Source organism: Chiloscyllium punctatum, chromosome 14 (assembly GCF_047496795.1).
Source record: "Chiloscyllium punctatum isolate Juve2018m chromosome 14, sChiPun1.3, whole genome shotgun sequence".
Taxonomy (NCBI): Eukaryota; Metazoa; Chordata; class Chondrichthyes; order Orectolobiformes; family Hemiscylliidae; genus Chiloscyllium; species Chiloscyllium punctatum.
In genome coordinates, this window is record NC_092752.1 from 45,002,058 (window position 1) to 45,020,520 (window position 18,463).

The 18,463-nt window shown below is 46.0% G+C and overlaps 1 protein-coding gene across 1 annotated transcript in view; it reads left to right on the plus strand.

Moving 5' to 3' along the window:
- The window catches only part of LOC140485461 (acid-sensing ion channel 5-like), a 227,722-nt gene that overhangs the window by 79,754 nt on the left and 129,505 nt on the right, over nt 1-18,463 (plus strand). The gene's annotated exons all lie outside the window — the stretch shown is intronic.

An 18,463-nucleotide genomic window follows, 5' to 3' on the forward strand; every position in this document is an offset into this window, starting at 1 on the left:
GGCCATGAACAGGCTGTGAATAGCCTATGGAGTAGGCTATGTGCAGGCTATGAACAGGCTATGGAGCAGGCTATGAACAGGCTATGAACAGGCAATGGAGCAGTCTATGAGCAGGCTATGGAGCAGGCTACGAACATGCTACGAACAGGCTATGAACAGCCTATTAGGCAGGGTATGGAGCAGGCTATGAACAGGCTATGGAGCAGGCTATGGAGCAGGCTATGAGCAGGCTATGAACAGGCTTTGAACAGGCTATGGAGCAGGCTTTGGAGCAGGCTATGATCAGGCCATGGCACAGGCTATAAACAGGCTATGAACAGACTATGAACAGGCTATGGAGCAGGCTGTACAGCAGGCTATGGAGCAGGCTATGAAAAGGCTAAGGAGTTGCTTTCAGAGCAGGCTTTGAACTGGCTATGGAGCAGGCAATGGAGTAGGCTATGAGCAGGCTATGAACAGACTATGGAGTAGGCTATGAACAGGCTATGAACAGGCTATGGAGTAGGTTATGAACAGGCTATGAACAGGCTATGGAGTAGGTTATGAACAGGCTATGGAGCAGGCTATGGAGCAGGTTATGAACAGGCTATGAACAGGCTATGGAGTAGGTTATGAACAGGCTATGGAGCAGGTTATGAACAGGCTATGAACAGGCTATGGAGCAGGCTATGAACTGGCTATGGAGCAGGCTATGGAGTAGGTTATGAACAGGCTATGAACAGGCTATGGAGTAGGTTATGGAGCAGGCTATGAGCAGGCGATGGAGTTGGCTAAGAACAGGCTATGGAGCAGACTATGAGCCGGCTATGAACAGGTTATGAACAGGCTATGAACAGGCCATAGAGCACGCTATGTACAGGCTATGAAGTAGGCTATGGATCAGGCTTTGGAGCAATCTATGACCAGGCCATGAACAGGCTATGAATAGCCTATGGAGTAGGCTATGTGCAGGCTATGAACAGGCTATGGAGCAGGCAATGTGCAGGCTATGAGCAGACTATGGAGCAGGCTATGAACAGGCTATGAACAGCCTATTGGGCAGGGTATGGAGCAGGCTATGAACAGGCTATGGAGCAGGCTATGGAGCAGGCTATGAATACGCTACGAACAGGCTATGGAGCAGGCAATGGAGCAGGCTATGAGCAGGCTATGGAGCAGGCTATGAACAGGCTACGAACAGGCTATGGAGCAGGGTATGGAATAGGCTATGAACAGGCTATGGAGCAGGGTATGGAACAGGCTATGAACAGGCTATGGAGTAGGCTATGAACAGGCTATGGAGCAGGCTATGGAATAGGCTATGAACAGGCTCTGGAGTAGGCTATGAACAGGCTATGGAGCAGGGTATGGAACAGGCTATGAACAGGCTATGGAGTAGGCTATGAACAGGCTATGGAGCAGGCGATGAACAGGCTATGAACAAACTATGGAGCAGGCAATGGAGCAGGCTATGGAGCAGGCTATGAACAGGCTATGAACACGCTATGGAGCAGGGTATGGAACAGGCTATGAACAGGCTATGGAGCAGACTATGAGCAGGCCATGAACAGGCTATGGAGGAGCCTATGTGCAGGCTATGAACAGGCGCTGGAGCAGGCTATAAAAAGGCTATGAACAGGCTATGGAGCAGGCTATACAGCAGGCTATGAACAGGCTATGAACACGCTATGGAGCAGGGTATGGAACAGGCTATGAACAGGCTATGGAGCAGACTATGAGCAGGCTATGGAGCAGGCTATTTGCAGGCTATGGAGCAGGCTATCAACAGTCTATGAACAGGCCATAGAGCAGGCTATGTACAGGCTATGAAGTAGGCTATGGATCAGGCTTTGGAGCAGGCTATGAACAGGCCATGAACAGGCTATGTACAGGCCATGGAGCAGGCAATGAACAGGCTATGGAGGAGCCTATGTGCAGGCTATGAACAGGCGATGGAGCAGGCTATAAAAAGGCTATGAACAGGCTATGGAGCAGGCTATACAGCAGGCTATGAACAGGCTATGAACACGCTATGGAGCAGGGTATGGAACAGGCTATGAACAGGCTATGGAGCAGACTATGAGCAGGCTATGGAGCAGGCTATTTGCAGGCTATGGAGCAGGCTATCAACAGTCTATGAACAGGCCATAGAGCAGGCTATGTACAGGCTATGAAGTAGGCTATGGATCAGGCTTTGGAGCAGGCTATGAACAGGCCATGAACAGGCTATGAACAGGCCATGGAGCAGGCAATGAACAGGCTATGGAGGAGCCTATGTGCAGGCTATGAACAGGTGATGGAGCAGGCTATAAAAAGGCTATGAACAGGCTATGGAGCAGGCTATACAGCAGGCTATGAACTGGCTATGGAGTAGGTTATGAACACGCTATGAACAGGCTATGGATCAGGGAATGGAGCAGGGTATAAACAGGCTATGAACAGGCCATGGATCAGGCTATGGAGCAGGCTATGGAGCAGAGTATGAACAGCCTGTGAAGTAGGCTATGAACAGTCTATGAACAGGCTATGAACAGGCTATGAGAGGCTATGGAGCAAGCTATGGAACAGGCTATGGAGTAGGCTATGGACCAGGCTATGAGCAGGCGATGGAGTTGGCTATGGAGCAGGTTATGAACAGCCTGTGAAGTAGGCTATGAAAAGTCTATGAACAGGCTATGGAGTAGGCTATGGAGCAGCCTATAGAGCAGGCTATAAACAGGCTATGAACAGGCCATAGAGCAGGCTATGTACAGGGTATGAAGTAGGCTATGGATCCGGCTTTGGAGCAGGCTATGAACAGGCCATGAACAGGCTATGAACAGCCTATGGAGTAGGCTATGTGCAGACTATGAACAGGCAATGGAGCAGGCTATGTGCAGGCTATGAACAGGCAATGGAGCAGGCTATGAGAAGGCTATAGAGCAGGCTATGGAGCAGGCTATGAACACGCTTTGAACAGGCTATGGCGCAGGCTATGGAACAGGCTATGAACAGGCTATTGGGCAGGGAATGGAGCAGGCTATGAACAGGCTATGAACAGCCTATTGGGCAGGGTATGGAGCAGGCTATGAACAGGCTATGGAGCAGGCTATGGAGCAGGCTATGAACAAGCTTTGAACAGGCTATGGAGCAGGCTATGAACAGGCTATGAGCAGGCTATGAACAGGCTATGAACAGGCTATGGAGTAGGCTATGAACAGGCTATGAACAGGCTATGAGCAGGCTATGAACAAGCTATGGATTAGGCTATGAACAGGCTATGGAGTAGGCTATGGAGCAGGCTATGAACAGGCTATGAACAGGCCATGGAGCAGACAATTAACAGGCTATGAACAGGCCATGAACAGGCTATGGAGCAGGCTATTGAGCAGGCTATGAACAGGCTTTGAACAGGCTATGGAGCAGGCTTTGGTGCAGGCTATGGAGCAGGCTATGAACACACTTTGAACAGGCTATGGCACAGGCTATGGAACAGGCTATGAACAGGCTATGAACAGGCTATTGGGCAGGGAATGGAGCAGGCTATGAACAGGCTATGGAGCAGGCTATGGAGCAGGCTATGAACAGGCTATGAACAGCCTATTGGGCAGGCGACGAGCAGGCTACGGAGCAGGTTATGGAGTAGGGTATGAACAGGCCAAGGAGTAGGCTATGGAGCAGGCTATGAACAGGCTATGAACAGGCTATGAACAGGCCATGGATCAGGCTAAGGAGCAGGCTAAGGAGCAGGCTATGGAGCAGGCTATGAACAGGTTATGAACAGGCTATGAACAGGCTATGGAGCGGGCTATGAACAGGCTATGGAGGAGGCAATGGAGCAGGCTATGGAACAGGCTATGAACAGGCTATGAACAGGCCATGGCTCAGGCTAAGGAGCAGGCTATGGAGCAGGCTATGAACAGGTTATGAACAGGCTATGAACAGGCTATGGAGCAGGCTTTGGAGCAGGCTATGAACAGGCTATGAACAGGCTATGAACAGGCTATGGAGCAGGCTATGAACAGGCTATGGAGTAGGCTATGGAGCGGGCTATGAGCAGGCTATGGAGTAGGCTATGAACAGGCCATGAACAGGCTATGGAGCAGGCTATGAACAGGGTATGGAGAAGGCTATGAACAGGCTATGAACAGGCTATGGAGGAGGCAATGGAGCAGGCTATGAACAGGCTATGAACAGGCTATGGAGCAGGCTATGAACAGGCAATGGAGCAGGCTATGAACAGGCTATGAACAGGCTATGGAGCAGGCTATGAACAGGCAATGGAGCAGGCTATGAACAGGCTATGAACAGGCTATGGAGCAGGCTACGGAGTAGGCTCTGGAGCAGGCTATGAACAGGCTATGGAGCAGGCTATTAACAGGCTATGGAGTAGGCTATGCAGCAGGCTATAGAGCAGGCTATCAACAGGCTATGAACAGGCCACAGAGCAGGCTATGTACAGGCTATGAAGAAGGCTATGGATCAGGCTTTGGAGCAAGCTATGAACAGGCCATGAACAGGCTATGAACAGGCTATGGAGCAGGCTATGTGCAGACTATGAGCAGGCTATGGAGTAGGCTATGAACAGGTTACGAACAGGCTATGAACAGGCTATGGAGCAGGCCATGGAGCAGGCTATGAACTGGCTATGGAGCACGTCTTGATGTCTCGGTCTCTAGGACTCTGTCTCAATGACTCTGTGTCTCGATGACTCTGCATCTTGATGACTCTGTGTCTCCATGACTCTGTGTCTCGATCACTCTGTTTCGATGACTCTGTGTCTCAATGGCTCTGTGTCTCGCTGACTCTGTGTTTCAAAGACTTTGTGTCTCGATGACTCTGTGTCTCGATGACTCGGACTCGAAGACTCTGCGTCTCGATGACTCGGTCTCTAGGACTCTGTCTCGATGTCTCAATGACTCTGTGTCTCGATGACTCTGTCTCAATGACTCTGTGTCTCAATGACTCTGTGTCTCGATGACTCTATGTCTCAATGACTCTGTGTCTCAATGACTCTGTGTCTCGATGACTTTGTGTCTCGATGACTCTGTGTCTCGATGACTCTGTCTCGATGAATCTGTGCCTCAATGACTCTGTGTCTCAATGACTCTGTGTCTCGATGACTTTGTGTCTCGATGACTCCGTCTCTAAGACTCTGTCTCGATGACTCTGTGTCTCAATGACTCTGTGCCTCAATAACTCTGTGTCTCGATGACTCTGTCTCGATGACTCTGTCTCGATGACTCTGTGTCTCGATGACTCAGATTCGATGGCTCTGTGTCTCGATGACTCGGTCTCCAGGACTCTGTCTCGATGACTCTGTGTCTCGATGACTCGGTCTCCAGGACTCTGTCTCGATGACTCTGTGTCTCGATGACTCGGTCTCTAGGACTCTGTCTCAATGACTCTGTGTCTCGATGACTCTGTGTCTCGATGACTCTGCGTCTCGATGACTCTGTCTCGAAGACTCCGTCTCGATGACTCTGTCTTGATGAGTCTGTGTCTCAATGACTCGGTCTCTAGGACTCTGTCTCAATGACTCTGTGTCTCGATGACTCTGTGTCTCGATGACTCTGTCTCGCTGACTCTGTGTCTCGATGACTCGGTCTCTAGGACTCTGTCTCAATGACTCTGTGTCTCGATGACTCTGTGTCTCGATGACTCTGTCTCGATGACTCTGTGTCTCGATGACTCTGTGTCTCGAAGACTTTGCGTCTCGATGACTCTGTCTCGATGAGTCTGTGTCTCAATGACTCGGTCTCTCGGACTCCGTCTCAATGACTCTGTGTCTCGAAGACTCTGTGTCTCGAAGACTGTGTCTCGATGACTCTGTGTCTCGAAGACTCTGCGTCTCGATGACTCTGTCTCGCTGACTCTGTGTCTCAATGACTCGGTCTCTAGGACTCTGTCTCAATGACTCTGTGTCTCGATGACTCTGCGTCTCGATGACTCTGTCTCGATGAGTCTGTGTCTCAATGACTCGGTCTCTCAGACTCCGTCTCAATGTCTCTGCATCTCGATGACTCTGCGTCTCGATGACTCTGTGTCTCGAAGATTCTGTGTCTCGATGACTGTCTCAATGACTCTGTCTCAATGACTCTGTGTCTCGATGACTATGTCACGAAGATGCTGAGTCTCGATGACTCTGTCTCGATGAGTCTGTGTCTCAATGACTCTGTGTCTTGGTGACTCTGTCTCGATGACTCTGTGTCTCGATGACTCTGCGTCTCGATGACTCTGTCTCGAAGACTCCGTCTCGATGACTCTATCTCGATGAGTCTGTGTCTCAATGACTCGGTCTCTAGGACTCCGTCTCAATGACTCTGCGACTCGATGACTCTGTCTCAATGACTCTGCATCTCGATGACTCTGTCTCGATGACTCTGCGTCTCGATGACTCTGTCTCGATGAGTCTGTGTCTCAATGACTCGGTCTCTAGGACTCTGTCTCAATGACTCTGCGTCTCGATGACTCTGTGTCTCGATGACTCTGTGTCTCGAAGATTCTGTGTCTCGATGACTGTCTCAATGACTCTGTCTCAAACACTCTGTGTCTCAATGACTCTGTGTCTCGATGACTATGTCATGAAGATGCTGAGTCTCGATGACTCTGTCTCGATGAGTCTGTGTCTCGATGACTCTGTGTCTCGATGACTCTGCGTCTCGATGACTCTGTCTTGATGAGTCTGTGTCTCAATGACTCGGTCTCTGGGACTCTGTCTCAATGACTGCGTCTCGATGACTCTGCGTCTCAATGACTCTGTGTCTCGAAGATTCTTTGTCTCGTTGATTGTCTCAATGACTCTGTCTCAAAGAGTCTGTGTCTCAATGACTCTGTGTCTCGATGACTATGTCACGAAGATGCTGAGTCTCGATGACTCTGTCTCGATGAGTCTGTGTCTCAATGACTCTGTGTCTTGGTGACTCTGTCTCGATGACTCTGTGTCTCGATGACTCTGTCTCGCTGACTCTGTGTCTCGATGACTCGGTCTCTAGGACTCTGTCTCAATGACTCTGTGTCTCGAAGACTCTGTATCTCGATGACTCTGTCTCGATGAGTCTGTGTCTCAATGACTCGGTCTCTCGGACTCTGTCTCAATGACTCTGCGTCTCGATGACTCTGCGTCTCGATGACTCTGTGTCTCGAACATTCTTTGTCTCGTTGATTGTCTCAATGACTCTGTCTCAAAGACTCTGTGTCTCAATGACTCTGTGTCTCGATGACTATGTCACGAAGATGCTGAGTCTCGATGACTCTGTCTCGATGAGTCTGTGTCTCAATGACTCTGTGTCTTGATGACTCTGTGCCTCAATGACTCTGTGTCTTGATGACTCTGTCTCGATGAATCTGTCTCGATGACTCTGTGTCTCGATGACTCAGATTCGATGGCTCTGTGTCTCGATGACTCGGTCTCTAGGACTCTGTCTCGATGACTCTGTGTCTCCATGACGCTGTGTTTCGATGACTCTGTGCCTCAATGACTCTGTGTCTCAATGGCTCTGCGTCTCGATGACTCTGTCTCGATGACTCTGTGTCTCGATCAGTCTGTGTCTCGATGACTCTGTGTCTCGATGATTCTGTCTCGATGACTCTGTGTCTTGAAGACTCTGTGTCTCGATGACTCTGCGTCACGATGACTCTGTGTCTCGAAGACTCTATGTCTCGATGACTCAGTCTCGATGACTCTGTCTCGAAGACTCTGTGTCTCAACGACTCTGCGTCTCGATGATTCTGTCTCGATGACTCTGTGTCTCGAAGACTCTGTGTCTCGATGACTCTGCATCACGATGACTGTGTCTCGAAGACTCTATGTCTCGATGACTCTGTCTCGATGACTCTGTCTCGAAGACTCTGTGTCTCAATGACTCTGCGTCTCGATGACTATGTCTCGAAGATGCTGCGTCTCGATGACTCTGTCTCGATGAGTCTGTGTCTTGATGACTCAGTCTCTAGGACTCTGTCTCAATGACTCTGTGTCTTGATGACTCTGTCTCGATGACTCTGTGTCTCAATGACTCTGTGTCTCGATGCCATCTGCGTCTCGATGACTCTGTGTCTCGATGACTCGGCGTCTCAATGAATCTGCGTCGCAATGACTCTGTGTCTTGATGACTATGTCTCGAAGATGCTGCGTCTCGATGACTCTGTCTCAATGAGTCTGTGTCTTGATGACTCAGTCTCTAGGACTATGTCTCTAGGACTATGTGTCTTGATGACTCTGTCTCGATGACTCTGTGTCTCAATGACTCTGTGTCTCGATGCCATCTGCGTCTCGATGACTCTGTGTCTCGATGACTCGGCGTCTCAATGACTCTGCGTCTCAATGACTCTGCGTCGCAATGACTCTGTGTCTCGATGACTATGTCTCGATGACTCTGTGTCTCAATGACTCTGTGTCTTGATGACTCTGTCTCGATGACTCTATGTCTCAATGACTCTGTGTCTCGATGCCATCTGCGTCTCGATGACTCTGTGTCTCAATGACTCTGTGTCTCGATGACTATGTCTCAATGACTCTGTGTCTCGATGACTCTGTGTCTCCATGACTCTGTGTCTCCATGACTGTGAGTCTTGATGACTCTGCATCTCAATGACTCTGTATCTCAATGACTCTGTGTCTCGATGACTCTGTCTCTGACTCCGTGTCTCTATGACTCTATCTCCATGAGTTTCTGTCTCGATGACTCTGCATCTCGATGACTCTGAACAAATGGCTGAGAGAAAATAAGAACAGGTGTAGGGCAAAGTGGATATTTTTAGATCAAAGAAATTAGCAGAATTATAATGGATAGATGAAAATCTAAAGCAGTTTTATCAAAAGGAGTACTCAGAAGAAGGTCGGAGGCTGGAATTGACCAAGTGAGATATCAAAGGGCCTGCACAAAACTGGAATCAATGGCTATCAGGGCAAACTCTGCCCTCGCAGGAATCGTACCTAGCAAATAGGAAAATGGTCGTGTTTGTTGGAGGTCAGTCCCCTCAGCTTCAGGACATCTTTGCAGGAGTTCCGCAGGCTGATGTCCTAAGCCATCTTCAGCTTCTTTCAATGACCTTCCCTCCATCATAAGGTAAGAAGTGTGGATGTTTGCTGATGATTACCTATGTCCAGCATTATTTACAATTCTTCAGATACTGAAGCAGTCAGTTCAAATGCAAAATGATCTGGACATATCCAGGCTAAGGCTGACAATTGTCAAGGAACATGTATGCTACATAAATGCCAGGCAATGACCATCACCAATAAGAAACAATGGTGATCACTGAATACCCCATTATCAACATCAAACAATCAAAAGTTGACCAGAAGCTCAACCGGACCAGCCACATAAACATAGTGGATACAAGAGCAGTTCAGAGACTGGGAATACTGCGGCAAGCAAATGATATCTTGATTCCATAAAACCTGTCCGCTATCTCCAAGGCCCAAGTTAGGAGTGTGATGGAATACTTCCCACTTACCTGGATAGGTGCAGCTCCAACAACACTCAAGAAGCTTGTCACCATTCAGGGCAAAGCACCCACTTGATTGGCACCATATCTGCAAGCATTCACTCCCTCCACCACTGACATTCAGTAATTGCAGTGTGTACACTCTAAGGTGCATTGCAGAAATTCACCAAAAATCCTCAGGGAGCACCTTCCAATCCCATGACCACTTCCATCTCAAAAACATTGGAACACCACCACCTGTAAGTTCCCCTCCAAGTGACCCACTGTCCTGACTTGGAAATATATTGCTGTTCCTTCTCTGATGCTGAGTCAAAATTCTGGAATTCCCTCACTAACAGCTCTGTGGCTCAACCCATAACAGGTAGACTGCAGTGGTTCAAGAAAGCAACTCATTATTATCTTCCAAAGGGCAACAAGGGACAGTCAGCTGGTCAGCTGGTCAGCATCAATATGCTCACATCCCATGAATGAATAATAAAAAAACTTCCTACTTCTTCAATCTATCCTCACATCTGAAGTTTCTCATAGCTAGAACCATTCTAGTAAATCACTTCTGCACTGTATCCAATGCATGCACTTTTTTCTCTCTTATGTGGCACCTACAACCACACTCAATACTCCAGCCGTGGTCAGACAAATGTCTTGTACAATGAAGGTTCACTAGACTTCGAATCATAGAAGAAAACAGTACAGGAGAGGCTCTTCATTTCGTCAAGTTGATATCACCAAAAATACACAAAATCTGCATTAATTCCATTTTCTAAGAACTAGACCCCCCCCCCCCCCACCCCACTCTATGAAATGATTTATAAAGGCAAGTGTCCTGTATGCCTTCATAACTAGCCTATTAACCTGTCCTGCACCATCAGGGTTCTGTGGACAAGCATCCCAAAATCACTCTGTTACTCTGTGATTCCTAGTGTCTTACAATTTGTTGTGTAATACCCTGTCTTTTTACTTAGAGTAGAGTCATACAGTATGTCAATAGGCCCTTCGATCCACCTAGTCCACTCTGATTATGTTCCCGAACTAAACCAGTCTCACCTGCATGTGTTTGGCCCATATTCCTCTAAACCTTCATATACTTATCCAAATGTCTTTTAAACATAACTGTAGCCACATCCACCACTTCCTCTGGAAGTTTATTCCACACACTAAGTATCCGCTGTGGAAAAAGGCCGCCCTTCATGTCATTTTTAAATCTTTCTCCTCTCACCTTATAAATATGCCCCCATGTTTTGAGCTCCACCATCTTAGGGAAAAGATCTTTGCTATTCACCTTAATTATACCTCTCATGATTTTATAGCTGTCAATGAGGTCACCCATCAACCTCCTACGATCCAGTGAAAAAAGTCCCAAAGTTATCCCATTTTCCAGCACTTGGCCCATAGCATTGTGTGTCTTGGCATCACAAGTACATACCTCAATACTTTTCTAAATGTTATGAAGTTTCCTACCTCTACCATCCTTACAGGCAGTGATATCTAGATATGCACCATGCTTGGGTGAAGAAATTTTGCAACACATCTCCTGCACCTTACTTTAAATTTATGCCCCCTCATCACTAAATCTTCCATCAAAGGGAAAATCTATGTGCCTCAAAATTTTATATATCGCAATCATGTCACCTCTCAATATCCTGTGCTCCAAGGGAAACAAGTACAGTCTATCCAATCTCTCTTTTTAGCCCAGGTAACATCCTGGTAAGCCTCCCTGCACCCTCTCCAATGCTGTCATATCCTTCCCTCAATGTGGATTCCAGGACTGCACATGATACTCAAGCTGTGGTCTAACGAACATGGGTGGCACGGTGGTTAGCACTGCTGCCTCACAATGCAAGAGACCCGGGTTCAATTCCTACCTCAGGCGACTGACTATGTGGAGTTTGCACATTCTCCCCGTGTCTGTGTGGGTTTCCTCCGGGTGCTACGGTTTCCTCCCACAGTCCAAAAATGTGCAGGTTAGGTGAATTGGCCATGCTAAATTGCCCGCAGTGTTAGGTAAAGAGATAAATGTAGGGGAATGGGTCTGGGTGGGTTGTGCTTCGGTGGGTCAGTGTGGAATTGTTGGGATGAAGGGCCTGTTTCCACACTGTAAGTAATCTAATCTAAAATATAGCAGTTCCATCATAACCTTTCTGCCCTTAAACTCTTTATCTTGGTGAATAAATACAATCAAAAGACATTATCCATCTATCCTGATACCTGAAGGTGCTGGTTTACATGCAGTCCAAGATCTCTCTGAAGCTTCCCAGGGTCCCACTGTTTCTCGGGTATTCCTTTGCCTTGTTACTCCTTCGCAAGTGCATCACCTCACCTTTGTGGGCGGCACGGTGGTACAGTGGTTGGCACTGCTGCCTCATAGCGCAAGAGACCCGGGTTCAATTCCCACCTCAGGCGACTGACTGTGTGGAGTTTGCACGTTCTCCCCGTGTCTGCGTGGGTTTCCTCCAGGTGCTCCGGTTTCCTCCCACAGTCCAAAGATGTGCAAGTCAGGTGAATTGGCCATGCTAAATTGCCCGTAGTGTTAGGTAAGGGGCAAATGTAGGGGTATGGGTGGGTTGCGCTTCGGCAGGTTGGTATGAACTTGTTGGGCCGAAGGACCTGTTTCCACACTGTAAGTAATCTAATCTAATCATTTATCTGAATCAAATTTTATTTGCCACTGATCAGCCCATCTGACCAATTCATCTATTGGGATTAGAGTGGTGCTGAAAAAGCACAGCAGGCCAGGCAGCATCCAAGGAGTAGGAAAATCGACCTTTCGGGCAAAAGCCCTTCATCAGGACTCTTGTTCTAAGGTACTATTTGCCACTCCACTAATTTTTGTATCATCTGTAATTCCTCCTTATTGTTGTCTCAGGTTCCTTGATCAAAATTGTGATGCCTCCTCCTCTTTTACCCAACTTCCCTGTCTTGACTGAAGACCCAGTATCCTAGAAGATCTAATAGGAATTATGTACAGACCTCCTAGTAGTAGTCAGAACATGGTGCAGAAAATACATGTGAGAAAGGCACTATTACAATAATCATGGAGGACTTCAATATGCAGGTGGATAAGGAAGATTAGATTGCTAGCAGACACCAAGATATAATGGGGCCTTCGAGAAAAGTGGGGTTATGGCAGACCATGATAAAATAACATTCACAATCACTCAAAAATCACCTAAAAGCCTAACACAAACTACAGCACATTGTGAAAAAAGATTTACATCATATTTATTAACAAAAGAAAAATAAAGTTAACACCTTACATTGAACAATTATTGCTGATGCGGGGACAAAGGGTGACCATCATTCCCACCTTCAGTCGCGGTTGTGGTGCAGAAGTGGGTGGCTGTGGTTGATTGTCTTCTGACTATTTCTTGTGGGTTGGTTTAGATTGTGTGATATGCATGTACGAGAACAAATTAGAAAGGCAAATTGTATGTATAAGAGTAATGCAGTCCTGCAAGAATTATACAGGGCTTAAGAATTATGCAAGAATTATGCAAGAATATTCTTGACTCAGAGGGAGATCAATGAATGCTCATTCGTTTAATTTTGGAGATGAAGCTGCTCAATGTACAGTACTGTACCCTCTCACATACTCTGATGGCAGCTGATATTGGTGCATGCGAGAACAAAGCATGCGAGACAATTACTGCTGCGATTGTGCTACTGCGAACAGAGATAAGTGTTCTCGAAAATACCGTTTCCTAATTCTTCAGTGACATTATAGCCAAATCATGCTGCCAAAACATGTTTTGTACGAGAACTATCCATAGAGATCAAATCAATGATCAGTTAAATCATATTAATACTGGCAAGGCAGATGATGAATGAAATGGACCTTGTTCTTTTTTGCCTAAACATTCCTATGTTCTTTTACACAGCGCAATTGTAGTGTATTATGTGAATCTCTTTACAAAGCATAAGTCTTCTAAAAGAATTGTCACTTTAAATACACCAATTAGCTGGTTAAACTTTTGTGATCCAACCAATGAATCAACAGTTCCAGATGTTCAAAGTTATGCAGTCCAATATTCAGAAGATGTATATAAGATAAAGTAAATGAGTCTGTCAAAGATGAAAGGAATGATGTGTAAAATAACCTTTTTAAGTGAAACAAAATCAGAAATTGCTGGAGAAACTCAGCAGGTCTGCCAGTATCCGTGGAGAGAAGGCAGAATTAACATTTCCAGTGAACTTTCTTCAGAACTGATGGCAGCTAGGAAAGGATGGTATAAGGGAGCTTAAGGTGATTGAATTTACTCTGCAATTTGAGAGGGAGAAGATAGAATCAGAGGTAAGGTCTTATAACTAAATAAAGGCAACTACAGAAGCATGAAAGAGGAGCTGGGTAGAATTCACTGGGAGAGGAGCCTAGCAGGAAGGACAGTGGAACAACGATGGCAGGAGTTTCTGGGAGTACTTTGGAGACACAGCAAGGATTCATCCCAAGGAAAAAGAAGCATGGTACAAGGAGGATGAGGCAACCATGGCCGACAGGGAATTCAGGGAAAGCATAAAAGCAAAAGAGAAAATCATACAATGTGGTGAAGGGCAGTGGGAAACTAGAGGATTGGGAAGCTTACAAAGATCAACAGAGGGTAACAAAAAAGAAATAAGGAGGCAGAAGATTAAGTATGAGGGTAAGCTAACCAGTCACGTAAAGGATGACTGTAAGAGCGTTTTTAGATATATGAGGACAAAAGAGAGGCAAACGTGGACATTGAGCCACTGGAAAATTACACTGGAGAGATAGTGGTGGGGAACAAGGAATTAGCTGAGGAATTGAATAATTACTTCACGTCAGCCTTCACAGTGGAAGACACGAGTAATGGTCCAAAAGTTCAAGAGGTCAGTATAGTGGCCATCTCCATGGAGAAGGTGCTAGAAAAACTGAATGGCCTGAAGGTGGATAAGTCACCTGGACCAGGTGGATTACACCTTGAGTTCTAAGGGAGATGGCTGAAGAGATAGCTTTAGCAGTGATCTTACAGTAACCACTAGAATCAGGGAGGGTCCCAGAGAAGTGCAAAATCATTCACGTTATATCCCTGTTTAAAAAGGGAGTAAGGCAAAAGATGGAAAATTACAGACTGATTAGCCTAACCTCGGTCCTGGAATCCACTGTGAAGGATGAGATTTCTGAATATCTGGAAATGCATGGTAAAATATGGCAAAGTCAGTCCGGTTTAATTGAAGAGAAGTCACGCCTGACAGATCTGCTAGATTTCTTTGAGGAAGTAATGAGCAGGTTAGGCCAAGGATAATCAATAGATGTTATCTACCTGGACTTTAAGAAGGCCTTTGACAAGGTGCCACACAAGAGACTAATGAGTAAGATACTGGCCCGTGGTGTAAGAGGCAAGGTCCTAACATGGATAGAAGCTTGGCTGTTTGGCAGAAAGCAGCCAGTGGGAATAAAAAAGTCCTTCTAAGGATGGCAGCTGGTGACAAAGTAGTGTTCTTCAAGGTTCAGTGTTGGGACCACCACTTATCACTTTATAAATTAATGATACAGATGCAGGAACTGAGGGCATTCTGGCTAAGTTTGCAGACAGTACAAATATAGGGAGAGGGACAGGTAGAATTGAGGAGGTGGGAAGGCTGCAGAAGGATTTGGACAGGTTAGGAGAGTGGGCAAAGAAGTGGCAGATGGAATACAATATGGGAAAATGCGAGCTCATACACTGTGAAGGAAGAATAGAGGCATGGGCTATTTTCTAAATGGGGAGAAAATTCAGAAGTCTGAAATGCAAAAAGACTTGGGAGTTCTAGTCCAGATTCTCTCAAGGTCAACTTGCAGGTGGAGTCAGTAGTTAGGAAGGCAAATGCAATGATGGCATTTATTTTAAGAGGACTTGAATATAAAAGCAGGGCTGGACTTCTGAGGCTCTATAACTCTCTGGTCAGACCACATTTAGAGTATTGTGTGCAGTATTGGGACCCATACCTCAGAAAGGATGTACTGGCCCTGGAGCATGGTCAGAGGAGGTTCATGAGAGTGGTCCGAGGAATGAAAAGCTTAACACTTGAGGAACATTTGAGGACCCTGGGTTTATATTTGGTGGTGTTTAGAAGGATGAGGGGGGATCTAATTGAAACGTACAGAATATTGATGGCCTGGACAGAGTAAATATTGGGAAGATGTTTCCATTGGTAGGAGAGACCAGGAACTGAGGGCATAACCTTCAAGTAAAGGGAAGATATTTTCAAACAGCGATAAGGAGAAACTTCTTAGCCACAGAGTGGTGAATCTATGGAATTCATTGCCACAGAAGTCTGTGGAGGCCAGGTCATTGAGTATATTTAAGACTGAGGTAGATAGATTCTTGAGTATCAAGGGAATCAAGGGTTACAGGGAGAAAAAGGGAGATTAGAATTGAGAAATTTATCAGCTACGATTGAATGGTGCAGCAGACCCAATAGGTGGAATGGCCTAATTTCTGCTTCTATGTCTTATGGTCTTAAAATGAAGTGACCCTGGGGAGATAAAAGATTAAGCAACAGGTGGAGACAGAGCCCAGAGGGAGATAAAGACAGTTAGATAGATAAAGTGATGGACACAGACTGGGAGACTCAGGGAAAGAAAATGCATTTTCAATGCTGATAGCTGCCAATGCCAAGGCAGACCGTGGAGTACATGTGCAGGTAAGGAGACAGAAATAGACTTCATGTCCTCAAGTTATTGCACTCGATATAGAATCTTGAAGGCTGCAGGATCCTCAACTGGGAAATGAAAGGGTTTTTCCAGCTTATACTGAGCCTCGCTGAAGCACGACACTGGGTCTGAGTTAGAAATGTTAGCCAGTGGACACAGTGTGTGTTGAAGCTCTGGGACATCTTTGAGCACAGAATGTGGGTGTTCTGCAAAGCAATCACTCACTCTATGCTTTGTCACTGTATAGCAAATATGGAAACGGGATTGAGGGAATTACTTCACCTGGAAGGTATGTCCTGAGCCTTAGGCAGTAAGGATAGAGGCTGCAAATGGGTAGGTGATGCACCTTCTGAGATTACATGGGAAAACGCTCAGGGGTGTGGGAGATATTGGGAGTGGAGGAGGAATGGATCAGTGTGTCCAGGAGGGAACAGTCCCAGTGGAAAGCTGACAAGGGGAGGGACAATGAGTGGCATCCCACTGGAAATGGCAGAAATGGGTATAGATCCTTTGCTTGTGAATGCTAATGGCATGAGAAGTTAATATCAGTTGTATCCAATCGGTGTTGTGGGAGGGAAGAGAAGGGATAAGGCTTGAAAGTGTGGGAGATTGCTCAGATATAGGTAAGGGCTCTATCAAGCATGGCAGTGAGGAATTCTTGGTTGAGGAAAATGGTGGGTATTCTGAGGCCCTCCTGTGGAGAGTAGTATCCAGAGTAACCTCAATTATCCGGCATTCGATTATCTGAACTTTGGATTATCCGAACAAGATTGCAAGGTTCCGATGCTTGGCTAAACTGTGTTATCCGGCATTTGATTATCCAGCATTCAATTATCCAAATGAAATATTCCCCGCCCGTGTCCTTTGGATAATCACGGTTCCTCTGTAATTAGAACAGATGCAATGGAGATGGTAAATTGGGAGAATGGAATTCTTCACAAGAATTACATTGTGAGGATGGATAATCCAGCCAATGTGGGAGACAGTGAGTTTGTAGTGGGTATCAGTGGTCAGAAATTAAAACAGGTATCAAGAAGGGAATGGAGGAGTCAGAGATGGATAAGGTGAAGATGAGAGAAAAGTGGAAATTAGAAGTCATAAAGATCAATTGTTTCCAATTACGGACAGGAGACAGAAGAGGCAGTGATATCATTGATGTACCAATGTCCTGCATTCTGGGGGGTCTAGGATTCAAACCAGAATGTCTCACACACCTCGCAAAGACTCAGGAATAACTGGAACCCATATGGGTTCCCATAGCCACACTTCTGATCTGAAGAAAGTGAGAAGAATTAAAGCAAAAGTTATTCCAAGAGAGAACAAAGGTCAGCCAGGCTGAGGAGAGTGGTGGTGGTTGGGGACAATTCAGACCTTTTTTCTAGGAAGAAGCAGAGAGCCCTAAGACCATCCTGATGTTTAACAGGATTGCACATCAATGGTGAAAATGAGTGGGCTGATACACACAAATTAGAAATTCTGAAACTGATATAAAGTGTCAAAAGCATTGCGGATGTAAGTGGGAAAATATAAGTTCCATGGAGCAGGAACAGGTACTGTTCTGGGTCTGCCTGGGTTGTCCTATTTGTGGATTTTGGGAAAAAGGTTTTATGGGCTTAATGAGGTGGGTGTGGGGGGTGGGAGGGGTCGATGAGCTTGGAGGCTGTTGCAGGGGTTGGAGTGTGGTGTCGGGCAGATCCCCAGATAAGGTGAGATTATTGACCGCCATGGATGGTGTTTGAACAATGGGAAATTTGAACATTAAGAAATAATTAAAATATTAAAGTTAAGTGAACATTATCCATTGAAGTTTTTACTGTGAGTACTTTTTATACAGCAAAAGAAGAAAAATGTCAATCTAATATTAGCCTGATGTTTGACGGTAAGGTCATAGCCAATGAGAGACAGGAGGAAGTTTATGAGAGCTGGCACATAACCTCTTCAATCTAGAGATCAGTAGGCCAGACCACAACAACACCACCCTTGTTGGCAGGCTTGATTACAAAGTTCAGGTTGTATCTGAGAGCATGGAGTGCGGTCAGTTCAGAGGCAGATAAGTTCAAATGGGGAGAAGGCAAAGAAATTAAGATGATTGATGCCACATCAACAGTTCTCAATGAATTGGTCAAATGTAAGTAAAAGACCTTTCTTACTCCGTGGCTTACTATTATCCATCCCTTTGTGTACCTGACTGTTTTTGTCTCCCTCCGAGTTTTATCTCCTTTACACTTTCTCCCACATCAACTTCTGTCATCAGCACATATACCATCTTTTCATAGATAATATGAGGCTTGAAGAAGAGTCACTGGACCCAAAATGTTATCTCTGCTTTCTCTCTAAAGGTGCTGCTAGAGTTTTGTTAACAATTTCTGTTTGTGTTTCAAATTTCCAGCTTTTGCAGTTCTTGGT